This window comes from Aptenodytes patagonicus, chromosome 9 (assembly GCF_965638725.1).
Source record: "Aptenodytes patagonicus chromosome 9, bAptPat1.pri.cur, whole genome shotgun sequence".
NCBI lineage: Eukaryota > Metazoa > Chordata > Aves > Sphenisciformes > Spheniscidae > Aptenodytes > Aptenodytes patagonicus.
This window is the reverse complement of record NC_134957.1, coordinates 5,775,537-5,803,082: the sequence shown is the minus strand read 5'-3', so window position 1 is coordinate 5,803,082 and position 27,546 is coordinate 5,775,537. Positions and strand designations below refer to the sequence as shown.

Genomic DNA, 27,546 nt, shown 5'->3' with positions numbered 1-27,546 from the left:
TCTAAACTACAATACCTGAAGAATTCTTAAGAACAAAGACTTTGTATGTTTTGTGGCTCTAAAATTCCTGCCATACTTCAACTAGTGTGCACACATTTGGTTATTCATTTGTAAATTATTCTATTTTCAGGGATCTATTGTTATCTTTACAACTACTAAATGAGATTGTTTTTTCACTTGAGTCTCAAAACCAGCTGAAGCATTTTATTGAGGCTTACTGAACTCAAATCAGCAATCCCACCTATGCTATTAGGCATGCCTTGATTACAAGTTCCTAATTTTTCTGGTTTCAAGTTAAAAGGTAATTATTAAAGATGGACAACTTTGTTAGTGAGGTAACGTCTGATGATAGCCATATAAAGTAAAGGACTAAACATTCAGAAATATTTTAGTATCTACTTCTCATTAGTCCCCAATTATTTTTCTGGAATCGACTGAAGCATCAATAAAAGTTTTTTTTCAGAAAGCATTTTAAAACAGTGAACACCCTAAAACATGTTAAAATAAATCCTTGCCTTGGGTAAACATGCCACACTTACTGGGATATGTACTTAAAGACAGAATATGTGTAACTATTAAGTGCTACTGAATCTGGAAACAATCATGAACAGTTTGCATTGTCTTGTTTTTGTTAATGATCTACCAACATCATTTTTGTTCCAAATTCCTTTATGAAAAACTGTTCGAGGATATTTTCATTTCAGTTAAAGTCAAGCAGCTTACTCTTCAAACAAAGCTTCTAAATAGAAAACATCCAGTTCGTTTTTCTCTGGTTCTGTCTTTTTTTTTTTTTTTTACTTTTGCTGTAGAGAGTAAGAATACATCAAAAAAAAAAAAATATTATTGAGAAAATATTTCCAGGCTTGAAGTGAAAACTAAACCACTCTTCTGTGAAAAACCCTTATAGATATAGTTGCATTAAAGAACAATAAAACTAAACCAGAACAAAATACTGTAAACGTATTGGGGGGGGAACCAACAGCCTAAAATGTTCTGCTTTGTACATTATTGTATCTGCATTTGTTCTACAGAACACCTACACATTGTGGTGTTCTAAACATTTTGCTCCACAAAATAGCAACAAAGAGAGAAAACCATTTTGCTCTTTAAGCAAACTGGGCACATTCTGCGATCAATTGAGATTCAGCTGAGATACAGTTTATTATGTCAAGAAAAGGGGATAAGACTTCCCTACCCCAAGTGGATGCCCTGTGTTCTCATGTATCCAGTAAGAACAACCAGCATTTCGAGTAGAACTTCACAACAAAGTGTTTTCATTTTTTTCTGTAAATGACAGTTCAAAAGATACCATACCTATGCCTAGTTACACTTGATGAAGTACTTCAACAACAACAAAAAAAACAACAAAAAAAACCCCACCACTTGATTTGTCGCAGTCTGAAGCTTCCTGTTAAAGTATTCTTCACAAAGGGATCAAATTAGCACTAGAGCTTCTGAAGGTTTGGAACTTTTTTTGCTACCATGACATTTTGTATGTTACGTAGTTGGATTTATTCCAGCTTTTGCTTTCTTTATCATTGTTTGCACTGTAAAAACCAGATACTTATCCAAGGATGTACAACCTTTAACTTTACTAAAAATGTATTTGAATGACTCCGGAAAAACTTCTGGGGCCTGATATTGGAGTTTGCTTTCTCTACAGAAAGCTGGCACTTCTGAATAAAGAACAGCAGCTTGGTCAAAAAACACAGGCTTTTAAACACACTTTCCATTGTTGGGTGTAAGAATACAACCTCATTCTTATTAAGTAGAGTTATAGAAATAGATCCCATACGCATAACTCCATCTTTAGTAGAAAATTTAAAAAGTACTGCTGGGAAAGTCAATGACAGATGTATAAAATTAACACTAATCACCTCTATTATTTCTGTCTATTTCTTCTCCTCTCCCTGACAAAATTGCAGGTATCCTAATAAATGGAAACCAAGTAGATTTTTCTAAGGAGTACCTAATGTCATAAAATTTTACGTAAGAAATGGGTATCCTCCTCAAGACTTGGCAAATACAAATGAGGTTTCTTGGCATGTGGAAACATCTTACTGTTTAGTAAGATTAACTGTTCAGGACTTTGAGATCATAAGGATAATGAGTTGGAAGACTGGACTATAAGAAGTTTGGATGCTGAATCCCCTAAGCAGTTAAAAAAGATGGGGTTGGGGGGGAGGTAGAAGTTGCAAGTTTTCACGTTTGGAGGATCACCAGCAATTCAGAGAACTTTTCCACATATATTTCCTTTGGCGACAAAATGAGACATTCCTGAGAATTTCCCCCTAATGCACAGCAGGTCCCCTTTGTTTCTATCAGGAAACATAAAAATAATAATAATAAAAAATAATCAAACAGTAAGAAAAACACAGGTATAACGTTCAGCTCCTACAGAAAAAAAGTCAAGTAGAAGTCTTAATGGAAGGGTCTAATCTTGGGTAAAAGGAAAAGATTATTTTATTCCAGACTATCTTTAGTCTACAAACTCTGGAGAGCATGAGACCTCAATAAGTCAGTCTGTAAAGACTGAAAGTGATCCATATTTCTCTATGGAAACTATTTAAGATGATACAGCTGTTAAAGATAAAAGGTTTAATGAAGAAGGAGGACTTTCGAAGAGTGAGTACATATTTTCACATATTGTTTACATTTACAAAATATATTTATATTTAAAAAATATAAAACAAAAAATGCTTTCTTAAAACAATTATGTAACAAATATTTAATGTTGTGTCTTAAGTTTTTCTTGAATATATAAGGATGATGCTGCAGAAAAAAATATTTGAATTAACAAAGATTAAAAAACTCTGAAAACTATTTTTGCAAGTAAAAATTTCTATATTAGTGCAACTTAACAAAAAACTGAGCTCACACAATATGGGACATTTTATAAAAGCTATCAATATGAAACTAAATAATTTTGATGAATGTATTCAGTTTGCACTCAATTACTTGGCAAGCCAAACAGGAGATGAAAAGCTGAAGCAAAAGCTGGATTCAGAATGAATGAGATGATCATAACTAGCAATGGGTACAATGATACACAGACATATACAAGCATCTCAAAGCTAATATCCTCTCACTCTACTGAATTACTGGATAAGCTATTAATTCAACAAATGCACTTCTAACTATTTCTTCAGCTGAACCCAAGGTGCCTTTTTCAAAAGAGGAGTTGGAATAAAAATACATTTAGTAAAAAGTCCGAGAAATAATCACCAAAACCACTATACACGTAACCTGAAGTATCTAAATCAAAACATTAATATCTGATATTTTCAATACTGTATATTTTTATTTCAAATTATTTTTTTTTCCTAGAAATATCACTCATCTTCAAAAGTATAATGAATCTCTAAATGATATGATTGGTTACACAGACTCTTTCTGTTTCTACTCAAACAAAAATATTGACTTGTTGGTTTTTTAAACTGTCTTTCCAGCTGATCAAACAAACATATTCTATTCTTTCTATGTAACTTCAATTTCAACCTCATGAAATTTATAAACTGACAATGAAACAGCAAGCTGCAAGAAGCAATATATGCAACATGTCATTTGCACAGAAAATGTAGCAGAACTCATGGATGAGACAGACTGTTGGAAAACTGAACAAGGAAGGTACCACCATCTGATATATAAATGGGCACATGTAAGTACGACAAGTTTATATTTTATGAAACCATTCAGGGAGAAAACATATTAAGAAGTATCAAATTATCTTTGTTTTGTAGGCACAAGCACGCTTAATCTATAAACAATCACATGCTGTGCTTCATAACCTGATAAAGTTATACTCTGAAGAGAAGCAGCAGGTCAAACTCTACTCTGAGCTATACCAGTATCGTGGAAGCATCAACTTCCAGCAAGACTCCTTTTGTTAATAGTGATTATCCTTCAAAAAGTAAGGTAAAAAGACAATGTGGATTCAGGAAATAGTTACACAAATGCATGGAATAAAAGTTTGTCAGAGTCCAGCAATCATCATCACATTTCATGACTCATTAAGCACAAGGAAGCCACGAGAACAGAAGTCAGAGTCAGTGTGGAACTTACAAGGAAAGTAGCATTAAATACTTGCCTTATTGTAAGACACTTTCCCTAGAGCTCCCCACTGGGAACAGAATCTGGGCTTGGACCAATCTGTATTATGAGCCATTAAGGCCATTGCTAGGTAATAAAGATGGTGAAAGGGTCCTCAGCAAAATTAAAGCAACTCCCGGCATCTGACAGTCATCACTGACATTTACCAATAAATCATCAACATACGTTGAAACCTTCACATTACCTGCTCCCTTAATCCAGAGTTAGCTCTTTCATTAATTTAATCAGAAACTTTTTGACTGTTCATAGCAAATTTTCCTTAAACTTTGGGAGAAACAGCCAGAATTGTAAATACTGGCATACCAGTATTTTTAAGTTTTCCCCTAAACAGGAAAATATGTGATGCAGTCTTGTTCTTAAACCTTAGAACTATCCTCAGACATGATAACTTTAAGTGCAGGGTTCTCTGTGCAGATTGTATAGGACAGAATATTTCTCCTGCACCAAAGTGGGTAGTGAGGAACCTATTAGCGGATGCCAGGGCTTTCAAGTAATGACAATAACATTTTCCCTCAAGCACCACAACAGACAATATAATACATGAAAGTGCAGAGGCTGAAAATATCCAGGCCTGAAGCAAGTGGTTTTCAATGAACTGCTCAGACAGGTTCTCAGCAGTGTTTCTATGCTCCCACGGACCAGAAACTGTGAAGCTTTTAGTTTCTTCCATTTGGGAACATTGTATGACTTACGGGAGCAAGTCTGAAGGATTTCTGCCAAGATTGATGCCTCCTGAAGGAGCTGTGAGATGAATGCATGCACAGTGTAAGTCCCTGCTATGATTTTAACAAATTTATTTTAAGAATGAGCTTGGACAAGGAAGCATGCTGATCATTATATCTTCCATGATCCCCACTTCCTTATCCTCTGCAAAAGAAAGCAGAGCTTATACATAGGTTGTTCTGCTTCCAGTATGCATTAACTGGAGTACAGAGGCTACAGACAAGGACTGTGCCATCTTGCTACAGCTACATCTTGTCTTATGTCAGATTTAGGCTGCTGAAATACCAGTACAGGTGGCCCAATTCAGTCTGCTACACGGACATAACAAGGCAGAAAACAAGCTGTGAGGATCAGCAGCCAGTTCATGTGGATGCAACTGTAAGAGTAAAGGAGGATGCAGTTATTTAGGACTGCAGTTTCACCCTAAGCTTTGTCCATTCTAACTGGAGGCTCCTGCTAAAAATGGATGTCTTCTCTCCCTCCTCTTCCCAGCCATTCATTTTTCTTGTGCTAAATCTCATTGCCTGTAACTGTGCAGTGCAGTTCAGGAGCTTGTGGATCTGGAGGAACACTAACTCATCCAAACCAACCAACTAAAGAGATTTGGTTTGTTTCGCGGCATTAATTGTAACAAACATTAGAAAAACAGTGCATAAACTCGATGATGCAACTCATCCTGCCAATGAGTATGCTGGTAATAGCACTTTTAAAAATCTTCAGTATATTAATAAATTTGCTGAAAAATTAAACATTTATAACTGCTTATATTTTTATTAAGAATCTTCCCATCCTCTCCTGCATTACAGGAAATTGTTTAACCTTCTTAATGCTTTTTCTGGAACACTGATAGAGAATGACTAAAAGTGAATCAGTTAAATTGGGAAGAAAAAATTTAGTTCAGTTTTTATCTACTTATTAATTGCCTACTATTAAGGACATTACAGTTTAAAAGTCCTCCCTTATCCTAAAAATTATGGCAGTAAAATAGTTTGCAATCAATTTCACGAACAACTCAAATTTTTGCTTTCAGATGTGATAAAAACCAAGCTTGACTCATTCAAAAAGTCTTCCAAGCACAACTCCCACACCATGCTGGCAGACAGATAAATCCTAAAAAAAGCCAGGGCAATAAGTGACCTCAGTATGCTTTCAAAATCCAGAATGTTAAAGTTAATGAATTAATGTTAACTGTAAAATACTGAGCAAAATCTTGCATCCCTTACATCACCTCACTGGTAAAAAAAAAGTGCAAAAGTATCCTAGAGGATAATATCCTAATTACATAAGCTAAAATGATCAAAGGTTGTGCTTTTATGGTTTTTAAAGTCTTCAAAAACTTGTTGAACGTACAGAAGTCTAGAGAAGAGAAAATTCCTTTTAAGAGAGCACTTTTATAAATATAATTTTCTATGTTTGCCAGTTAAAAAAATAATAATTAATATTTAAAAAGCACTGAAGATTCATGCAAACTCTAGAAATTGGGTCTCTTAACAATTTGCAGAAACATTTTCTTGTCATAAGTTAAGCCTTTCAGTTTTGTTTTTGGTTCCAGATTTGAAGAAATAGTTAAATTTCACTTGGTTTTGCACTGCCAATATCACGGATAATGCAAAATCCTAACCTTGTCTATAGAAAGACAAAACAGATCAGCAATTCGAGAAAAAAGTCTGCAAAATTTTCAAAACCTGAAAACTCCAAACACTGAAAAGACAGTAAATTTAGTCTGTGGCAAGAACTACAATCAAATATATGAAAGTTACCTGAACGGAGGTTGTAGTGAGATGGGTGTCGGTCTCTTTTCCCAAGTAAGAAGTGATAGGATGAGAGGAAATGGCCTCACATTGCGGAAAGGCAGGTTTAGATTGGATATTAAGAAAAAATTCTTCACCAAAAGGTTGTCAAGCATTGGAACAGGCTGCCCAGGGAAGTGGTTGAGTCACCATCCCTGGAGATGTTTAAAAGATATGTTGACATGGTGCTTAGGGACATGGTTTAGTGGTGGACTTGGCAGTGCCAGGTTAACGGTTGGACTCAATGATCTTAAAGGTCTTTTCCAACCTAAATGATTCTATGATTCTATGATTAACTTGTGCAACAAATAGACATATTTATTTCTGCATCGATTGCATTACTTGAATGAGGAATTAATTGGTTTCACACACTTAATGTGTTGCACAGAGTCAAAATGCCCCACAAACGTAACACCTGCTGATTACCTCTTTCTAAGCACCTACAGAACATGGATAAAAATCTCAGAGACATTATTTAGTGTACACTGTGGTTCAGGCAGGTTGCTGTTGACAGTCTTTGGTTGCCTCACTGCTGCGTTTCCAAATCCAGGAGGTACATGGCTATTTGGGGAGGCAAAGGGAGTCCCCAGGACATTACTTACTCTAGGAGAGCAGAGGTACAACTCTGGGCTCAAGGACTTTAGGCTGCCTGTTTGCAACATGTACCACGATAGGGCCTGCACTTATTCAGCTTGTAGAAATCATAAAACATCTTTTATTCCTGGAAGTTAATTACAATCTGGTTTGTCCTTACAAACCTAAACACAATTAAATAGATAAAGCAGTATAGTGTTAAGGAGATGCCTCTCTGCTGATGAAATAAGCTTTGGCAATCAGAAATCACAGCTAAGAGGAAAAAAGCTTGCACTTAAGAAAGAAAAACGTGCTAGTGCAATAATCCTGTTATTATATTATACCTCTGGCAACAAAGAATATCCTCCATCTGGACGGGTGGATGGCTCAGATGGCCTTAAGTACTTGATAAATGCATTTTCCAATCTATAACTCCAAAGAGTGTATAATAATCACGTGTCATTTGGATTTTCTGTAACTTAATAAAATCCAGGAGAGTTCCTTAGAAATATGTTGGTTAAGCTATAGTACTTCTGTATAAATTTAGGTAAAAAAGGTCTCTTGTTGAAAAGCTAGATTAAAGTATCTGAAGTGTCCAAAGGTAGTGTCTGGAGAAATACTTCATTTCTTTATGAGTCTCTATGGATGCTTCTGTTTGCAGTAATAATAGCAGATCAAGCAAATGTCATTTATTGGCAATATGCATCATCACAGGTGGACCTGGCATCTCAGAAACATGCAAAAACTTAGGTTCTTGCAGTACAGCCTAAAGACAGAAACAAAATAGAGAAAATCAAGCTGAAAAGCAGATGGCACTGAATAAGGTTGCAGCAAAAAAACTAAATAAAATACGAAAGACAATAAAATTAACATTTTAAAAACAAACCAGCATACATCTGAAATAGGTACGCCTCCGTAATGATACTGTAGTTCTTTTGATGGCTAGTTAAAGGTTCTGGCATGTAAAAAGGCATCAGATACGTAAAAAGGCATACAGATACATCTTCAAGATAAGTCAATTAGACGTCAACTTCTGCACCAGAAATAAAGAGCTCTCTGCTCCAGCCACATTTAATAGCTTGCCTAATGAGGTCTTTTAACATAACTGCTGAACTATTCACCTGCTATACCTTTCAGGGAAAATATCAAGTACATAATTTCCACTTTGTCAGAAAAAGAAGTTTATTCTTTTCCTATGAAATGGAAAACCATCTGACATTTTGAGGCAAGTCTAGAACCTCATGGAAGTTACTTTGGCATCCGCTCCTCTCACCTAAGTTTACTCTTCCGGGATTTTTTACTAATAGTTAAAATACATAAACCAAATAAGCCCATATTTACTGAAATTATAATTATATGGAGTGTGAGTAAACAACATGAATAAGGAGAGCTAGAATAGCCACTTGTGAATGAGTATGTAGTGTGATAGAAGAAATTGGACATAAAGAATTCCCATGGCCAGAAACACATTTTAACAAAAGCTTAACCTCAGTCTTCTGATTAAAGACCTCTGAAGTAATTTAAAAAAGTTAAAGACACAGTCAGTACCTTACTCCAACAGAAGTTGATCCTACAACAGAGTCCTGTATCAGACAGTATATGGAATTTTTCCACTAAGTGTAATACAGGGCTATAGCTGGGGTAAATGGGCAGCATACCTAATTAGATAGATAGGAACAAGGAGTGAGATGAAGGAAAGCAGCCAGAACCAAAGCCCACTGAGAAGCTAAAAGCCAGAGATGAGAGTGCTTTTCTTACTCAGCAGAGTAACAAACACCAGCCAGGCTCAAAAGTAAGTCCTCAACTGCTCAGGAAAAGCTGAGTAAGGCTGACCGTCAGGAAGCCAACACAGAGAAACAACAGCTGAAGCACCCTGAGGACCCTCCTTCCCTCACGTGTGGTTTATAACCAGCTGATTGCAACCTAGGCTGGCAATTCAAAAGGCCCCATTATTTTTGTGTCCTATACAAAACTTATCAGCTATGACTTACCTTAAAGCTTACTTTCGATGCCTTTCAAAGAGCTGGCTGGGCTTAGCCAGGAAGGTTTGGGATTTGACGTAGGTGAAATTCTATAATCAGGTAAAGCAGGAAGTCAGACTGTATGACCATAGGCGGTCTCTTCTAGCCTTAAATTTTCTAAATATTATGTGCACTGAAAAAAAAATTGAAAAAAAATTCCAAATCGACAGACAAAAGAAGAACTGCCAGTGAACAATACATCTTGATTTAGTATTCCAAAGACTGGTACCACAAACTAAGCAGGGTACTGAATAGACTGAAAGATACTGATAATAAAATTGTAGTACAAACAGCAGAGTTTATTTCACCACTTATAGAATGAAGCCTACCAAAAATGAAAATAAGTTAAACATTGAAATCTGTCTCGGGGCCTAGAGGCACTCTCAAGCAAAAAAAAGAATAGCTATATGAAGAAGGAAAAATAAGTCTAGGAGAAGGTTAAACCCCATCTTTTTCTAGACTCCACCCAGTGATCTCCCTCAATTCCCCATTTTAACAGGTACAGACTGCATTGCCTCACATAATGCACAAAATAGGAAACACAGCTTTCATAGACCAATTATGTCATTACAAGCATGTAAATAGGAACACAAAATATACGACTGGAAGTTCAAGTTCAGGTAAGCATCTAGAAATTGAAATGCACTGCAACATCTTATTCTGTTCTCCAATATCTTCACGATCCAACAGGAAGCCTAATAAGAACAAATCATTGTAGAGTACACCTTATTAAAGTCCCAGGCAGAAACCAGAAAGCTATCTACAAATACATTTTAAATAATTCAGGTGCTGTTCTAATATAGATATTAGTTAATCATTCCCTAATACATATACATATACATACAATACATATACATACCTACACATATACACCCCTCTTTATTCTCCCCTTGCCAAACAAAGAAAAACACAGATAAACCAAGATATTTCTTATGGGCTTCTAAGAGAGATTGGACAAGCTCATAGAAAAAAATCATTGAAAATTTCCCAGAATCTACCTGAGGGCATTCCTCAACCTCTTGGAAGGTGTCTGAGACATCCACTACATGCTTTATTATTGGATAAAGAAAAGCATGATAAGCAATAAGTTGGGTGAGTAAAAAAAGGGAGTTCTGTAAGACAAAGGCCTATGCAAGCAAATTCATCAGTACAAACACATACATGAAATAGCCCAAGGAATTTGCATACGAGAGCTAGCAGGGATTTGATTACACTGTGAGCTGGCTAAAAAGGGAAGAAACAAATTATATGAAGAAAGCTGACTGCTGAACATCGGTTGTAGGATTTTAGCCTCATGCAATGTAGGCTCCTGAAGGAACCAAATTAAACTATAACCTAAAGTGTAAATTATAATTTTCAGAACAAATTGAGAAGTTTACAGTCCTGTCCTGCTCCCCAAATATTTTATTTGTTTCATACATGGTATTTGCAAATTGTGTGGGGGAATGGAAGAATAAAAAAAAAAATGTGGCTCAGCTGGAAATATATAACAGGAGGGGAAAATGTGCTTTCATAAGAACTATGTACTCCACTGTGATTTCATAGCACACAAAAAATTCTGGGTCTTTAACTGATTTTTTTTTCCTGACTTCTAATTACTTATGGCTCAAGAAATACTTTATATACTCATATATGGATGTAATTTATGGTATATTGGATTAATTGTAACCAAGACTGAGTAGCAGCTAAAAGTCAAATTGTTAATCCATTTATTAGTTTTCATATAGAGTCCCTGTTTCTGAAAGCCTATGTGCATGTTTATCTTTATATGACTATACCTGCTGAATTAATGCAAATAACTAATATAGTGAAGTGAATCTGTAGAACTTCATAGTTCCATTGTTCAAACTATGACTTTCATTAGAGAGCTTAAATGAAGTGAATATGATCATTTCCTATATGTGAAATACTGCTCATGCAAGCATTAATATTTGCTGTTTTGTGGACTAAGTAGAAACGAATTAATGCAAAAAAAATCTAGTCTTATATTTTTTTCTTCAAATTGATACATTTGTGTTGAATTTGGTATGCAATCTCTTGATTTTCATTGTCAGTTTTGTATAAAACTGTCATATCATTAAAGATTGCAGGTATTTTTTAATCCCTCAGTCACTTAGGTATTTTAAAATTTAATCGTCCTTTCCATCGTTTAAGATACTTGATTGGCCCATGAATTTAATCGGAATGTTTATTAGGCGTATCTGTGAAACACAAGGGTTCTCATTAAGGGGAACTGGTCAAGCTTTTACATTGACAGCTGGTATCCACTCAGGTCACCAGAAGTTCTGGACCAACACTGATTAAAGAAGGGTGATACAAACTCACTTGTTGTTCTGACCTTGATTCAATTGTTTATTGTTCAGTTCTTTGGGTTTCTCGGTATTGCTGTCTGAATTGCAACACAGAAATACTTGAGTAATACAGAGGAATGACCTAGTTTTAATGTTGAAAGCAGCTAACTAGGGCACTACAGAGCTCAGTACACCCTTAGCTAACATTTTTCTGGCCACATTACTTCCAAAATTTAGCTTCAAAGTATCATATAGGGCCTGTTGTCCCATGGAACCTTTCTTTTCACAAAAGGACAAATGGTCAATTGAATACAACCGCATTATGCTCATTTTATTATGTTGGCTTCCAAACAGATCCTCAGTAGGTGAAAGATTCAATGCAGTATTGAAGTGCTCCACATCTCCAGCTTACCAAGTAGAAGTCTGTATTATATTATTCTTTGTACGCAACCATTTTTTGAGACTTGAAGGGCAGAAAGGTTAAAGAGCAGGAGGAAAGGTCAAGCCAGATAAGTAAAAGTCCATATTTCATAGAATTACTGTTTTACTTATCACTTTCCTTGAGATTTGACAGGCATACTAGTGATTAGGTTATCACCTTCAAATAGATTTATAGGCTCTAGGGAATTTTTATTCAACTTACCCTTGGGGATGTCTTGATATAATGTCTCTGTGTTGGCATTTGTGATTTTTAAAGGTCTCACAAAATAAAGACAGACATAAGCAGCAAATATCTTTGGATTCACTACATATTCTGGTAGCAAATATTTAACACTATTTTAAATATGCCTGTTTGCATTGCATGTTGCTTTTGAATGCAGACTGTTACTGTTCAAAGACAGTTTTAAGATAGTGAATGAAAATCAGCATTTCCACTTCGGCTAACTTTGGTATTTGTCATCAGTGATCTTGTTTGATGCAACATTAATTAACTTCAAGGGATTCTTTCGTATTAATTGGACAGGTGAGCACTGAAGCAAACACAGTAATGGATCTAAGCTTCCCATATGCAGGAACAAGTGTGCACACTCTGTTACAGAATAGCCAGCAAGAATTTAAATAGGGAATTTTGCAAAAGCTTGTACACTTTGTTAGAACCAAATGCAGCTGAAGCGCTACCTTTCAACTACAGGTCATAAATCCATGGATTTACTCAGCAGCTGATTTCTCAAAATATTTTCAGTCTGTTATTGACAGAGCTGTAATCTTCACTATAAGTTCTTACAAAAAGTGGTCCTGCCAAGTTTGCCACAAAAGACATTCCCATCTCTACCAAGAAAAAGAGCATCAGATACCATTTTACGCAAAACGAAAATCATAGCATTGCTGAAGCAGCAGTCAGAAGCGACAGCAAAATCCACAGACAGACAGCTGCCTGGTCAGCAGTAAGACTGCCCTCTGGTTGATTTGTGGACTGCTATTTCATTATTCTGGATTTCAATGCTGTTTTTTGGTAAAATCAGCCAACAGCTGTATGAAAGGACTAGCATAGTACCTAGACAACCATTGTCAGTCTCATTTCGAAAGCAAAGATTTCACTGCTGTCTGGGTGACCAACCCCTCTAGTAAGAAGTCCCTCAGATTAAACCTAATTTTAATTTTTCAGTTTCATTGGGTCAACGTACAATGCCTATGTACAAAAATGAACGAGATTCTTTTTTGTACTTTGTTGTTAACACCCATCAAATATTCATGCGGTTAGCACAGACATCTCAATATTATGGCAACTGTTCAGAGGCAGGAAAAGAACATTTCCCCACAGGAAGACGCTTACTCAACTTAATGTGCCTTCAGCTTCAGAAAGTAGATACCTACTTCTTTGGGGGCATGGGAAGGAGAGGGGGGAGAACTGTCACTGTTCCTTTCACCCGTTTGAGACAAAAACATTGACCGTCAGCTAGTTTCTGACAATTGGCTGTTATTAAACTCCAACTTGCTAGGGCCAGCTGTGCCTAATTTGAGTCACTGGTGCAAAAATAACCAGTCAGCAGGAATTGAGGCAATTATGGGTAATTCTGCTGTAGAGCAGTCCTGCATCAGAATCCCAGGATTAACTTTAGGCCGGCACTCCAAGGTGATTGAATGAAGAACACACGGCTTCAGTAAAATCATCAGTGGCTGAAATCAGTTTTTATATAAGCTGATTTTGGAAGTCTGTAAACCTGTATTTTAATTTATTTACAGGCAAATTGTCGAAATTCTTTTAGTGCTTGAAGGTGCATAGAGGTACATACTAATATTTTCAAGGGGCTGTTTGTTTTACTGCTAAATATCCAGTCCTCTTGCCCATATGTTAGCCTATAATCATTTTGCAACCCAATCAATCTCTAAATATGTTTAGCAATTTCTACACCTTGCCTTGTATCCGCTGTTAGATTGCGAAATAATACATTCAATTTTCTTTTTTAAAAAAAAAACAATTTTAAGAAAATAATTCCTTCTTCATTGTTGAAAAACATATAAAGCTATTTTTGTAAGTACTGCTAAGAAATGCATACAATAAACAAATTTAGGGAGTAAGAAGTATTCTTCTAAGCAGTCAGCCTTAAGTTCTGTTTCTATGTAAAAAAAGAGCAAGTAGAAACAAAATTTTAAGTAACCATGTCATTTTGACAAGACTCCAGAAGAAGTGGTACAACTTCATACCGCAAGACATAGTTTATTTTAAGCTTTTAATATGAAAACAGAAACTAGATGTGCTATATCACTTAAATAGCTTCATTAAAAAAATAATGTATGGAAAAAATAATGAAAAGAACCCAGCAAGCAGTTTAAATTTCACAGAGTCCTGTCATTAATAACAGTATTAGCGAGACCAACAGAAAATATCTGTGGCTTTGTTTTTAAAGATGCCACCTTGCGCTCAGCCCTTCTGACTCTGTTGTGTCACTGTAACAGAGAAAACTTTTCATAGAGAAAATTAAATCATATATTAATTGTATGTGAGAACTACTACAACTTCCAGTTTTTCAACTTCTTAGGGTATATGTGACAGACAAAAATATCAGGTATACTGATACTGTTTCCTTAAGTCAGCTTCTGTCGAAACGAAGCATAGGCTCCCTACCTCTAACAAGGTATAATTTAGGACATCAAGCCTCTGTTCAAGCTAATAAGTAGATCCATGTCCCTTCAATTATTTACTCCTCTGGCAGACAATTCCATTAACCCCCTCCTGTGCAATAATTTGTTCTGCCACATGTTAGAAAAATTATTTTCCAGCTGCTCAGCAATACTGCTACAGTAAATTGAAAGTATTTCCTGGTAGACAGCTGATACTCAACAGAGAGGTGAACAGTGACATCTGATACATGGAGGGTAATGTAGTAGTAAATAGCATAAGACAAATGTTAAGTTCCTCCGGCATGATGTTTGTGGACTGACAGCAAGAAGACATGCAAAAATACTGATGAATTATTCACTCAGCTCAAGAAATAAATTAAACCTTTTCCTGCTCTATAGGTGAGACCCAAGCACAGAGAGAACACTAACACCTGTTACATAGAAGTTAACTTAGTAGTAAGTAGCACAACACAAACATGGTTAAGTTCACCCACTGTGACATTTGTAAACTTACCATGACAAGACATGTAAAATAGTAACGAATTATTAGCTTACGTAAACAAGAAACCATTTCATTTTCTGCACCCAAGAGGACTGTCTGGTGAGTCGATATGAACAAATGTATTACAACAGCAGTCTTGGCTTCTGTACTTTATTTTACAGGAGGCTGCACAGCTTAGAAAGCTACACACCTAATGGAGGTTTTGCAAAACGTTTTACAGCTACACCAAATGCTATCTCCACAATAGGTACAAGTTTCTGAATGGGTATCCAGTAGCACATAATTCTAGACTGAGGGTGGTGAGTGCAGAAGTGCTCCCACTATGCTGGAAATGAACAACTAGGAAGGCAAGACAACTCAGGCTTTGTACGGATGTCCTATTCTTGAGTTAGAACAGGATGACGATTCCTGGAAGGTCATGTATTTACCTAACATATGACCAAGAAACAAAAAACTAAAAAGCAGCCACAAAAAAATGAACAACCCCCCCCCACCATTCAGAAAGTCCTGTCCAATGGCACACATACCAGATGTTTCTAGACAGAAGTGGTATCAGCAACTGGTAAATCAAGACCAATTGGCCGAATCCCTCTTTTCTCCCCACTCTCTCTTAATTTTCCTGAGGACTCATTTGTTTGTATTGTTTCTGCAGATTCATTTTCCAGACATTCAATCAAAAGATATATATCTACCTTTTTGGTTTGAATACACCCCCCACACACACACACACACATATATATTAGTTAATCCTGTTCTACGGTTAGAAGATAGGAGGGCATTTTTCATGAGCAATTTGACCAGAAAAGAAATTATATACTTTTAAAAAACATATAAAGAAACAGAAATCCAGCCATCAGAAGTCGGTTTAATATAGAGAAGAAAAGACACAGCATGCTTTACAAATGCTAATGTATGTGACAGAAAACTATCAACCTCATTTCTCAACAGAAAATTTAAAATTCCAAGCTTAAATGGTTTACCAAAAATTACACAATAAATCGCTGCTGAATTCTGAAAGTAATCCCAAACCTAATCCCCAGACCACAGCGAGTCCCTAGGGAATTACTTTTGGATGTATTTTTCACTGAAATTGTGCTTTCCCTTGTTTCCGTTGTATTTAATAGAAACCATGGCTCAACACCCTTTAAATTTATTGTATTATATTTCATAAGCAGTGGACGGAGATAAGGGCAGACTGAAGCCATTCCCTCACTCTTTACAGGCCAGTCAGCCCCCTGCGAATCGCAGCCACCTTTTCCACCCCGAGGATCCGGGGCCTTTTGGTTGTGTGAGGGCCTCCTGGCCCCCCCCAGCCCACTGCTCCCTCCCACCTCCTGTCAGAGAGTTGGGCACAGTCGTACTCCATGTGGGAACCAAGTCTTGGAGACATCGTTCAAAATGGACGAAATTAACATTTGTGACTCATTAAATGCAAAACGTTTACCTCATCTTAAAATGCAACACTCAGAGGGAGCAGCAGGACTGCGGTCTGCAGGGCAGCCAGGCCCTCGCCGAGGGGCTGCAGGCCCAGCACCCCCAGCGGGCCTGGGGCCGGGGCCCGGGGCCTCCCGCAGCCCTGGAGGTCCAGAGACACCCGCCGGGACACTGGGAAATCAGGGCTGGTGTCAGGGTCCCGCCAGTGGAGCACAAGGTCGCTCAGGCAGGATCAGGGGCACAGGCCTGAGCACAGCGGCCACGCAAGGCAGGCAGCTCCCCTCAGCTGGCCACCCGCTCCCAGCGCTGGCATCGAGCGCAGGCTGCCACCTGCCCACCCGACTTGACCGCCACTGCAGTCCTTAAAAGAGCCTCTGTAAAAATTAAATCCAGGTTTGAATGAAGAAATGTATGTTTGAGAAAATTTTTATGAGTCACTGCAATGTGTGAAGAAAACTGGGAAATAAATATTATAACCGCAATCGTAGAGCCACTGCGACCTACTGCACTATCAATTGTTCCTCATGCTGAAATGATTCTTAATTAATTTGAGAAACTGTGTACCAAACAGCATTTTTAAGCTTTTTATATCACCTATTTATTTGCCTATATTAGCTGCAGGTAGAACCATAATTTTCTGGATCATTTTAAAGGAAATCTAGGCTGCCATAAGGAAATTTTATATATCCCAGGCTGATTGTACTTATGCAATAATGAAGCTGCAAGCTGAAGAGGGCTCAACATAGTCACATCACTGAATTCAGCAGACAAATTCATTTTATTCTAGAATTGAGGATGCTGTTAGTCAATGGAAAAAGTAGGAGAAAGTACTCTGACAGTATGGGAAGACATGAAATATAACTCATATGCTTATCACCCAGGCTGAGAGGGACAGCTGGGAAGGACTGAGCAAGGACACTGGGATGGAAAACCTGTTTCTGGATATAGAGGGCCTGAGACAGCTGAAAATGAGTCTAGGAAAAAACCTCTGGCTAGGTGAAGAGATTGAACGAAAAGATAGGCAAAGGTAGGGAGAAGTGGCATGTATGAAGAGGTTCATTGGAATAGGACACACAATTTGACTATTCTTTTTACAGGAGATATCTGAAATATAGCAGTAAAGTGTTCTCTCCTATCTTGGGCTGGTTGATATGGCAGTAGCAAGCTGTTATCCTCAGCACGGTACTCTGCTGGGCTGCACAGCAAAATCTGAGCACTACATTGAAAAGCTCCAAAACTGATGCTGGAGGTGGAACACCAATATGATGCAAAACCAATGAAGAAATTTCACCAAGCAAAAAGAGACATATGAAAGCGTCAGGGCTGCAAAAAATCAGCTTCTAAAATATAAGAATAAACCTTGCCTGAAAATAATGATTTAGCTCTCTCATATTTTGTGACTCTGATTAGTGGATGATACACAAACTCATTGTACATTTGTTTATTGTTTCAGTTCCTGAAGAAATTGGAATGTAAATGTATCATTGTTACAAAAGAAAAAAGGATTGTCTTCCAGCCAGAACAGCTGAATGCTCTTTTAAAATAGAAATTAGAATTGCCTTTGTTGCACAATTCATATGTAATGCTAGGTAATTCCTTTATTTAAGTTTTTCTACAGGTGGTAATTTTCCTCATGGAAAGTGTGGTGTCTTCATTAATTCCCTAGCAGACAGCTTTAAAAATTGATCTTACTTACAGATATGCTACTACAGCAGCTAATTAAGTCAATGAAGCTACGGTATAAAAATATAAAGTTCCATGTAATGATACATGAATATGCTGAAAATACCAGCATTTGCTTTCTCGTTTTGGGCACCCTGTATGAAAGAGTATTTTTATCTTCTTTCTGTGCCCTGATTCCCTAGTTATAATTCCCTAGTTACATGGAGAATTTCTTTTTCATCTTGCTGTTTTGACAATAAATAAATTAATATTCTTAAAGCACTTAGACTTTTCAAGTTCTGTACAAAAGCCAGATAGAAACTAATTCCATCTTAATAGTGTGATTTTACTTGCATATCATAACTTAGGACAAGAAATAGAACAAAAATGAGCATTATTTGAGCACTGCCCATCTTGTTTTAAAGGAGGTAGAGTCCTATGGAAATAACATGATGATTGTTTTAAAGACATTGTAATTCATATTAATAACAAACTGATTAAGAGTGAACAGACAGCACCAGTTCAAGAAATCCTCAACTCTGTTAAATTGGAGTTGGTGTTTTTATACAGTATTTTGTTTGCAATACTATCTGTATGTCTCAACAATAAGCAATATTTAAATCAAATAAAAAAGATAAACCCTATAAGTAGTGCTTATGAAGCTTCAATTTACGATAAGAATACAAATGGAAAGTTGTAAATATTTTTTTTTCTTGTCATTTAAAATGTGAGTTAGAACAAGCCCATAGAAAGATGATTGATGGAGTATGGTGGTATTATGAGCAATATTCTGGAAATGTCTCAACAGAGAGCCTATAAATTTGAGTTCACACATCCCTGCCTTACACAGATCACAGTTCCAGAGAGCAGTGTCTTCTATATGACCTTCCTCTGTCATGCTTGCTTTATTCATTGTCTCTGTCTTCATGCAGACACTTGTACTGGGGTTTTTAGCAAATCAATAGGGAGGGGCAAACAAGGGGCCTGGCAAAAGGTTACCCCAAACCTTCAAATGAACTGTCTGGCTAGAATCCAGTCAGTAGTCAAGAAATGAAATACGCTTTCAAACCCAGTGGATCACATTAAGAAGAAGAGAAGGGAAGAACTCTTATTAATGCTGGAGAGAAAGGCAGGTTGATATTTTTGCCTTCCCTTAGATGTACTTACCATAGATATACTTTGGGCCAGCCTGTAGAGCTCAGCAGGTTAGGAAAAACTCGGATGTGCTGGCTCAGAATTTATCTGACTTGGCAAGTTAGCTAAGGGGCGAAAGAGTCCCTTGGGAAAAAGAGCTTGGTCATCAGGAAAAGCTTCCAAAATACTTTAATTTTCTATTGTATCTGACCACGGTGTTTAAAGCACTAAGAATAATTTCTAATAGCCTTTAGTTGAAGTCCAAATGGACACAGAATCTATATGACACCAACTTTAGAACCGAAAGATTTCAACAACATAGAACTGACATTTGAGACTTGGTTACACATCATAGAATCATAGAGTCATAGAATCATTGAGGTTGGAAAAGACCTCTAAGATCATCAAGTCCAACCGTCAACCCAACACCACCATGCCCACTAAACCATGTCCCTAAGCACCTCATCTACACGTCTTTTAAATACTTCCAGGGATGGGGACTCAACCACTTCCCTGGGCAGCCTCTTCCATTGTTTAACCACCACATTTTCCAGACTCCTGACTAGCTGTAGTACCTCAAATCATCCAACGCATTAGAGGGAGAGAAACTCCCTGTACTGCCACCATGTCCTTTTCTCTAGCAGCTTAATGAATAAATTCCTAATTGGGAAGCCAAATGTTTGTATAAATGCTTTCACAGCATTAATCATCTCACTTATAAGACTAGTGACAGAGAACAGCAAAGGAGAAAAACTATTTCTATGTGTACATAAACAGGAACATCCAAGGAAACTGATTGTGCCTAACCCAAATCATTAATTCCTTAAAAAGTGACAAAGTGGACATAACTGGATGATAAAAATTAAATAGCAAATAAAGGACTATATGAAAAAAATCTACTCTTTTGGCAATTTTGTTATTATAAGAACTTCTAGTTCTCTGAGGGTTGTTGTATTAACTCTTTAACTGTGTCATATAGATGTAAATTTTTTTGAAAGGACATTCAAAAAAGGTTTCCTTTCAAGACAGCATATATTCTGAACTCTGCTATCTGGTACATTTATAATATACTACGAAGTCCATTTACTTCTAATTTTAAATGGAGATTTAGTGTAGTAATAGATTTGACCTGAACTCGGTTTTAATTACCTGTATAGTTTGTCATAATAAATTGGGTTACCTTTCATCACATTATTTGTGTGGCACAAAACAAATGAATATAAACTGGCATAACATGTAATATACTTAAAATACTTTACTAATTCTTACATTTTACTGAAAATGAATGAGGTAGCGGAACAAATCTTCCCCTAGGATGGTGATTTTAGCCTTAATTACGGCTTCAACTGTTCAGACCTCACTTCTGGTAAGAAAGTAGCTTCTAGTGAAAAAAAAGTGGAACTTCTCAAGAGTGCTAAGACTGGAATCAAATAACATTTTCTGAGATCTTATTAAGAAAGCTGCAATTGGAAGAAAAATTATGCTTTTTAAACACTGATTCAAATGTCAAAAAGATGTAGCTTAATTGGGACTGGACAAAGTCTAACAGGATAACGCGTTGCCATACAAACAACCCATACCTTCTGACCTGGAAGCAGGATCTGTATAGCAAGAATTGCAAATCCCACATATGCAGCAGTACGAATAGATTAAGTCTTATAGCGTTTAGGAGTCTGACTGCGGGAACGTGATACATGCTGTCTTAACAAGAACAACAAAAAGCTCATACGCCATTGGGGAAATATTGCTGAAATAATAAAATTTGCCTGAAATTTATCCTTAAGGTTCACCAAAACAAATTTATCGTGACATTACGTACTAAATAAGACGTCTGAAAATTAGCTTGCACTTACAGAACTGGATACACTGTAAAAAATACCAATTTGAAGTACTTTTGAAAATCTGAGCCCATGAATGAAGAAGCATATTACTTTAATGTTCTGACTGGGTGAACATCAATTTAAGAAAAGCTTTTTAGCAGGACCCCAAATCTAGGCCATATGAATTAAGAAGCTCAAAACTTGACTTTTAGTGCCCTGAGTAGGTGGATATCTCTTTAACTGGAATATTTTATTTGCTTCTATTCTGATAATCAAATGACAATCAAAGATGAAAATCAAAATGAGAGTCTGCATGGTAAAATGATATCATAACTCTTGATAGTACTTTTATTAGGGATCTTCAAGAATGAATTTAGAATAAAAATTATTCCTTTTGCTTTACATCAACAAACGGACTACTTGGAACACTGTTTTCATACACAGTTTATAGTTTAATTTTCCTTCCTAAGCACTATCGACTGCCATATATACCTGCCCACAAATATCTACATGGGTATTCAAAAACTGTGTTCCTTATAATGTACGTTAAAAATGTTTTACAGGACAAATCTTAGCTGCATGGATTAGTTTTACATTCACAGTCTTTGTTGATCCTAGAAACTATGGATTTATTGAAGTACAGCCACGTCTCCTCAATATTACATCAAAGGCAGTGCTGACACAAATTGTGTTGAGCATATAGGCCTTATAGCATTGGAGCTACAGGAATTTCTTTAATAGTAGCCATAATTAATTTTGTCATTAAATTCAAAGGCAACAGGGCTAAACCTCTAGGACCAAGCAGAGTAAAACGGAGATTATACAGAAGACGACATTATTGTTCAAAAATTTATGTTTGGACAACACGTCTCTTGTTTTTGTGCCTAAGAGATACCAAAGATGACCATGAATGAAAAACATTATGTTACCCTAAAGAAAAAGTCCATAAAACCGATAGATGAAAATGACATTCTTCTGTCTAGTGAAACTGATAACAGTCTTCCATTTCCAACAGGAAGAAAAACATTGAATTCCGTAAGTCTTTGTCTTTTGGAAAACACATTCAATAATTGTTATGTCTGCTCTCCTTTTCTCAGATGCAACTCTTGTTAGTTCAACTAATTGATTACAATGCCTTAAGTAAGTAGCAGTGGAAACTGCTGATGATTCTGCTCAATTATATTCCAATAACTGAAGATCTACCCATATATATATACCAGCCTCATCACTGTGACATGTGAGCACACTGAGGTCCAATCCCATTCTGTGCATTCATTGATGCATCAGTTTCCAACATAAACTACCATCTCTGTTTACATTTTTACAAGACTTCAATCCTTGTCACATTCCATACATCATCCTTTTTCTAAGCCACAGAAGGTTATATTCCTGCTAAATATTTTATAATCTTCAAATAGGCAACTAACAAATGAATTTGGAGTTATTGTGCATGTAGTAATATAAAGAAACTTCCTTGAGAAGTATTTAGCAATTATTTCAAATTCTTTCCTATACCTTGTCAGTTTTTGCTGTCATTAAATTGCATCTTGTTCACTTCCAGAATGAAACATATTTGAAAGGTATCTTTCCACCTGAATAGAAATTTAAAGTGGCGATGGTTCTTCTTTGTACATTCCCAAGATTAAAAAAATGACATTAATGAAATGTGAAACATCATGAATTAGAGGTAGTAAAATATTTAAACTTGTATTTGTTCTGTAACTATGACACCCAGTCCACACTAGAAGTGTACAAGAACACTAATTAGTGCTTTTTTTTCCCCTCCTTCTTATTTTTTCTTTTCTTTAGCACATTTTTTAAAATGTAGTGAGTTTTTCAGTGGACACATTATACTCATCTCACAATTTAGAGATTTTAGAGCATTAAATTTATGGCACTGCCTCCAAAAACTTATCAAGCCAATATTTGGTACATAGATATAATAGAAGGATGCAAAATTCTTAAGATGCCATTATTCAGTATTTCTGACCTTCTGCCTCATCATACCTAAACTGGGAGTAAGGTTTTAGAGCGTTTAGATAGCCTCTTGACAACAATAGTCAGGGACGAAATCTAATTAATTGTAAGATAAAGCTTGCAACATTTGCAAATAGGATTATATAATTTAATTCCTAATAATAGAGGGGCCTGGACTCCCAACCAAGATACCTGCTATTTCTAGTCCTAACATTTAGTGTGATTAATTCTGCAGAATAGACTTCATATAATTTGCAAAGTATGATTAGCCAAGGTAATTTTTACTGAAATCACATTCTATATTTTTGCTCATGAATGGCCCATGTTCTAACTTTAATTTGAATGCGAACAATTGTAACACATTTCACACTACCTATTTTTAATCTTCTCTCCCTTTCCTCAATGAATATGATTTTTATATTTCTTCTCTGACTACATAGTGAACTCATTTATATCCTGTTTCAGCTTCCTATCTGATTAGTTCTTTTCCCTACAGATTTAGTTTTGCTGAACCATGATGGTACCACACAGACAGCAGAATAAAATATAAAATTCATACATAATCATGTAAGCAGAGATAGAATACCTGCAACTCCTATTCATTTCAAAGAAGCTGCCATTGTTTAATACCTTTAGAAGCTGCACCACTGTTTATATTCAGCAGAATACATTATCCTAGCATATAGCACTGAATAATTATCAGTAGATGAATGCACACTGTAAAATAAATATCAGAACTGGCACAAAAAGAAATACCTTCTTTGCACTCCACTCTTGTCTCCAGAATAATTGTGTAATCTTTAGCGGGGGGGAAAAGCCTGAGAAGTCCATTGAATGAAAACCTTCCCATATCTTCAGGTTTAACAAGAGTACCACTGAAAGAACATGTACAAAGCTGGGGAGAAAACTCTGAGAAAAGCAGATTGAATTTCCATCAAGAATCCCAAAGATTTTAGTACTATCAGCAGACTCAGATAAAACTCTATACATAAGCACTTCTCTGTCTTGCAAGAGTATATAATAGAAAAAGGAGCAGCAGATTTCGTTATAATCGTCAGTTCTATTCAGATAGGCATATAGCGGTACTGTTCCCTCACACGAAGCATTTTCTGCAATTTATAAGGCCATTCGGAAATATGAGCAAGCTGGCAGTTTATTACCAGCTGCATTTCGCATAGAAGAGATGGTGCGAGTGATTTCCATCTAGAATTAGCATGAAGTGGTGGCACTCTCCCACTGCCAATAACCACATGGTCTAGTAGGTTGGATACAAAATTTAGGTTAGAAGAGACCTATCTTGCTGCTAACTTTAGCAATGGACTTAGAATCTCCTACGTTATCTAGTAATCTTTACACAACATGTTGGTACCTCAGCTACAGTTAAGACACTTCACTGTTGCACTTACTGTTCCTATGCTCTAAATTAGTTCTCAATGAAAAGTAACTCAATTTTTTAAGGTATTGGGTACAGCAGTGTCCAGCAACATCTCTCTATAGGAATTGCTACTTGTTGGCAATGTTAAATTAGCATTAATACTGGTAGGCCTTAATTATGATAAGTTAATGCAACCAGTAAGTTTATAATAAACAACCAGAACAGCAGACGTCATGGATGAAACTAGCTTGAGTCACCAGGCTCACTGCGCTCGAGTCTGAACTTTTGGACAGTTACAAAAGTCCATATGCAAAACTAATCTGGTTCATTATAAATTTTGGGCCAATTGAAACCCTGAGATGTCTCTTTCTTACTAAATGGAGATCTATTCCTCTCAGCCTTTTACCTTTTACCTATTTGACGGCAAAATTAGAAACCACTGGGTGAAAATTTGACCACGTGAATGGAAGAATTCTTCAGATGGATTAGAGGAATATTATAGCAGTAATTTCTCTGAGCAGTAAGAAGCATCTGGAAGCAGCTTACAGTTGTGCCAGTTCCCATGTTGCCTGTTAAAGATAAGATGGCACTAAAAGTAGGTCACAAGTATACCACTTCACTTTGTGAGAACTGAGCCCTAAACAATTAAAGTCGAGCTGCTGGAATAACTAGTGTGTGAAGAAGAAATGAAAAAGGTTAAATATTTGATGGAGTGGTGTCAAAGCATCCCATTAGTCTTTTGCCACTGCTTCATGGCTTTTCTGAGAGAACTTGTAAGCTCAGCAGCAGCACTTCAGTAGCACCATCTGAATACATAAAGCATTCTAGTGAAACTTGTGACCAGAAAATCTGCATGAAACTGAGAACAGGAGATAAGTGAAAGAGAAGTTTTAAACATTTACAATTTGATCATTCAAGAATTAGGTATTTATTCGGTTTGCATGATTCAAGGTAATAACCTAAACTTCAAGCTCCCTCAACTTCTTGATATTCTCATACTATACTTATACTCCAGTATAGTTACTAAATGTCTTACCAACAACTGCTAACTTTTACAATCTGAGTAATCCACACTTTAGCAATGGAACTTAGGTTTAAGAGTTGTTGCTGCTGAAGTGCACGAATATAGCCAAAGACAGTTTGGAAGCAGCATAAGTGTCTCAGTCCTGCAAACAGATATGACCCTCCAGGTACTCATTTGAATCGGCAGTAAACAAGCCACACTTTTAAGCTGCGGATTTTTCCACTTCATATCTATAGTTCAATGTAGGGAAATAACAGGTCTGCTATTAACTGTGACTTTACGACGGGGCAATGAAGACAACCTTTGGCAGCCCTCATTCCTGGGCCAGAAGGTGGTGGTTCTGTCCTCTACACCAGGCTTTTGGGACCTAGCCAAAACTAACACTGCAATCTATTATGTGCTATTCTTTGGATGAGATGTTATAGATTTGGGTTCATTGCTAGAGATCTCACGAAACATTCTGAAAACAGATGGGGATAACCAATGCTTTCTGGCCAGCATATCCTCTATCACACAACACGACTGCAATATACCTTCTGTCAACAGAAATAGGATGTCATACTGGAATCTATTTTACCAGCCACTGCTGGTCATACCGTAACTGTCACTCATATGACAGTCTCCTATCCCTGCCGCCCTACCTTTACCAACTGATTCCCTCAAGAGATACTGTATGATTTCAGACCAACTTCATTATAGACTATAGAGTAAGCAGAGTCCTTATTCTCTCCTTTGAACTACGTGCCATTTCATTTTGAGCTGAGGCAAGTAGTCAGCACATTAGCTGCTTAACTTAAGGTAATTAGGTACGCAGCTTTATTTGTTTCCAGTGAAACTTCACAGAGCTTGGCACTAGTATTTTTTAGATAAATATTATTTTAAAAATCATAAAATATTAATAACTTAAGACTTTTCAAATAGTATAGAAATAGCTATGACAAACCAAAATCAATTATCATGTGATCAAATGTTGTGCTGAGTAGTAAACTTACTTTGAGGTTTCCTTTTATGCTCCACAACAGGGAATTTCAGACTGACCTAAGCTAGAAATATCTTTCCATAACACAATAATTCAGATTCTTTTCAATTAAAACATTATAGCACCATATTCTCACTTTACCTAGCTATACTGCAAACAGAAGCACAAGAAAATCTTCTGTACATGGCTTTCATGTCACTTTGATACTTCTATTTCTACATGAAACTCTCAAAAAAAACCCCAAATAAAACATTCTAAAAAGAACACAGTAGTCATTTTCCTGATGGCATACAAAATGTCTCCTCTTTTTTAGTTCTTTCTGCTTACTTTTTCACAGGAGGAGAAAGATATCACAAAGTATGAAGCATGAAAGGAAAGGACAAGAAAATCCACATCACAGACAAAAATCTACATTATTTTGCTGGGAATAATGAACCAAATCCACCAAATAGCTTTTGAGAAGCAGCTAGAGTTCAAGAAACTGCATTCTTTTCAACACACACTCAAATGAAACAATATTTTCTCAACTGGGAAGTATGTAATTTGTTCTATGCTTCTTTCCATATGCTTCTGTATTTCCCCTCTAGAGACAAGTCTAAAGCCGAGATTCAGTATAAAACAATACATGAAACACCATGAAAAAGAATCAACTCCTTGCCAACGTCAATAGAATGAACACTTTTTCAGACAATAAAAGTGATATTCGTGTAGGTTGTTATGTTATTTTAGATACCTTAGGGCCTGATTGTGCAGTCAATCGGATTCAAGGGAGTGCCACAAAGATTAGGTGGTATCTGCCAATAATAACTGTTGCTAAAAGTAGGGAGATGTTTTAGAAGTAAAAATACAGACTAGATATTCCAGGAATGTTTATTTTTCCACTGAGAATACAAAAATATTTATGTACTTTTATACCTCTGTAGCAGATGTCATATCATTTCTGATTAAAATTACTTGCCAATAATAGATTTCTCTCAGGCACAGATTAAAATCAGCTTCTATAGCTAATTCCAGAAGCTAAAAATTTCCACTGCATTTGCCAAAATGTCCTCCATATTTTCTGATACA

General features: G+C 36.4%; 1 long non-coding RNA gene across 1 annotated transcript in view; it reads right to left on the bottom strand.

Annotated features, from left to right (window-relative positions):
• LOC143164713 (uncharacterized) overlaps positions 1 to 27,546 on the bottom strand; it is a 159,875-nt gene that overhangs the window by 71,562 nt on the left and 60,767 nt on the right. The window lies entirely within an intron of this gene.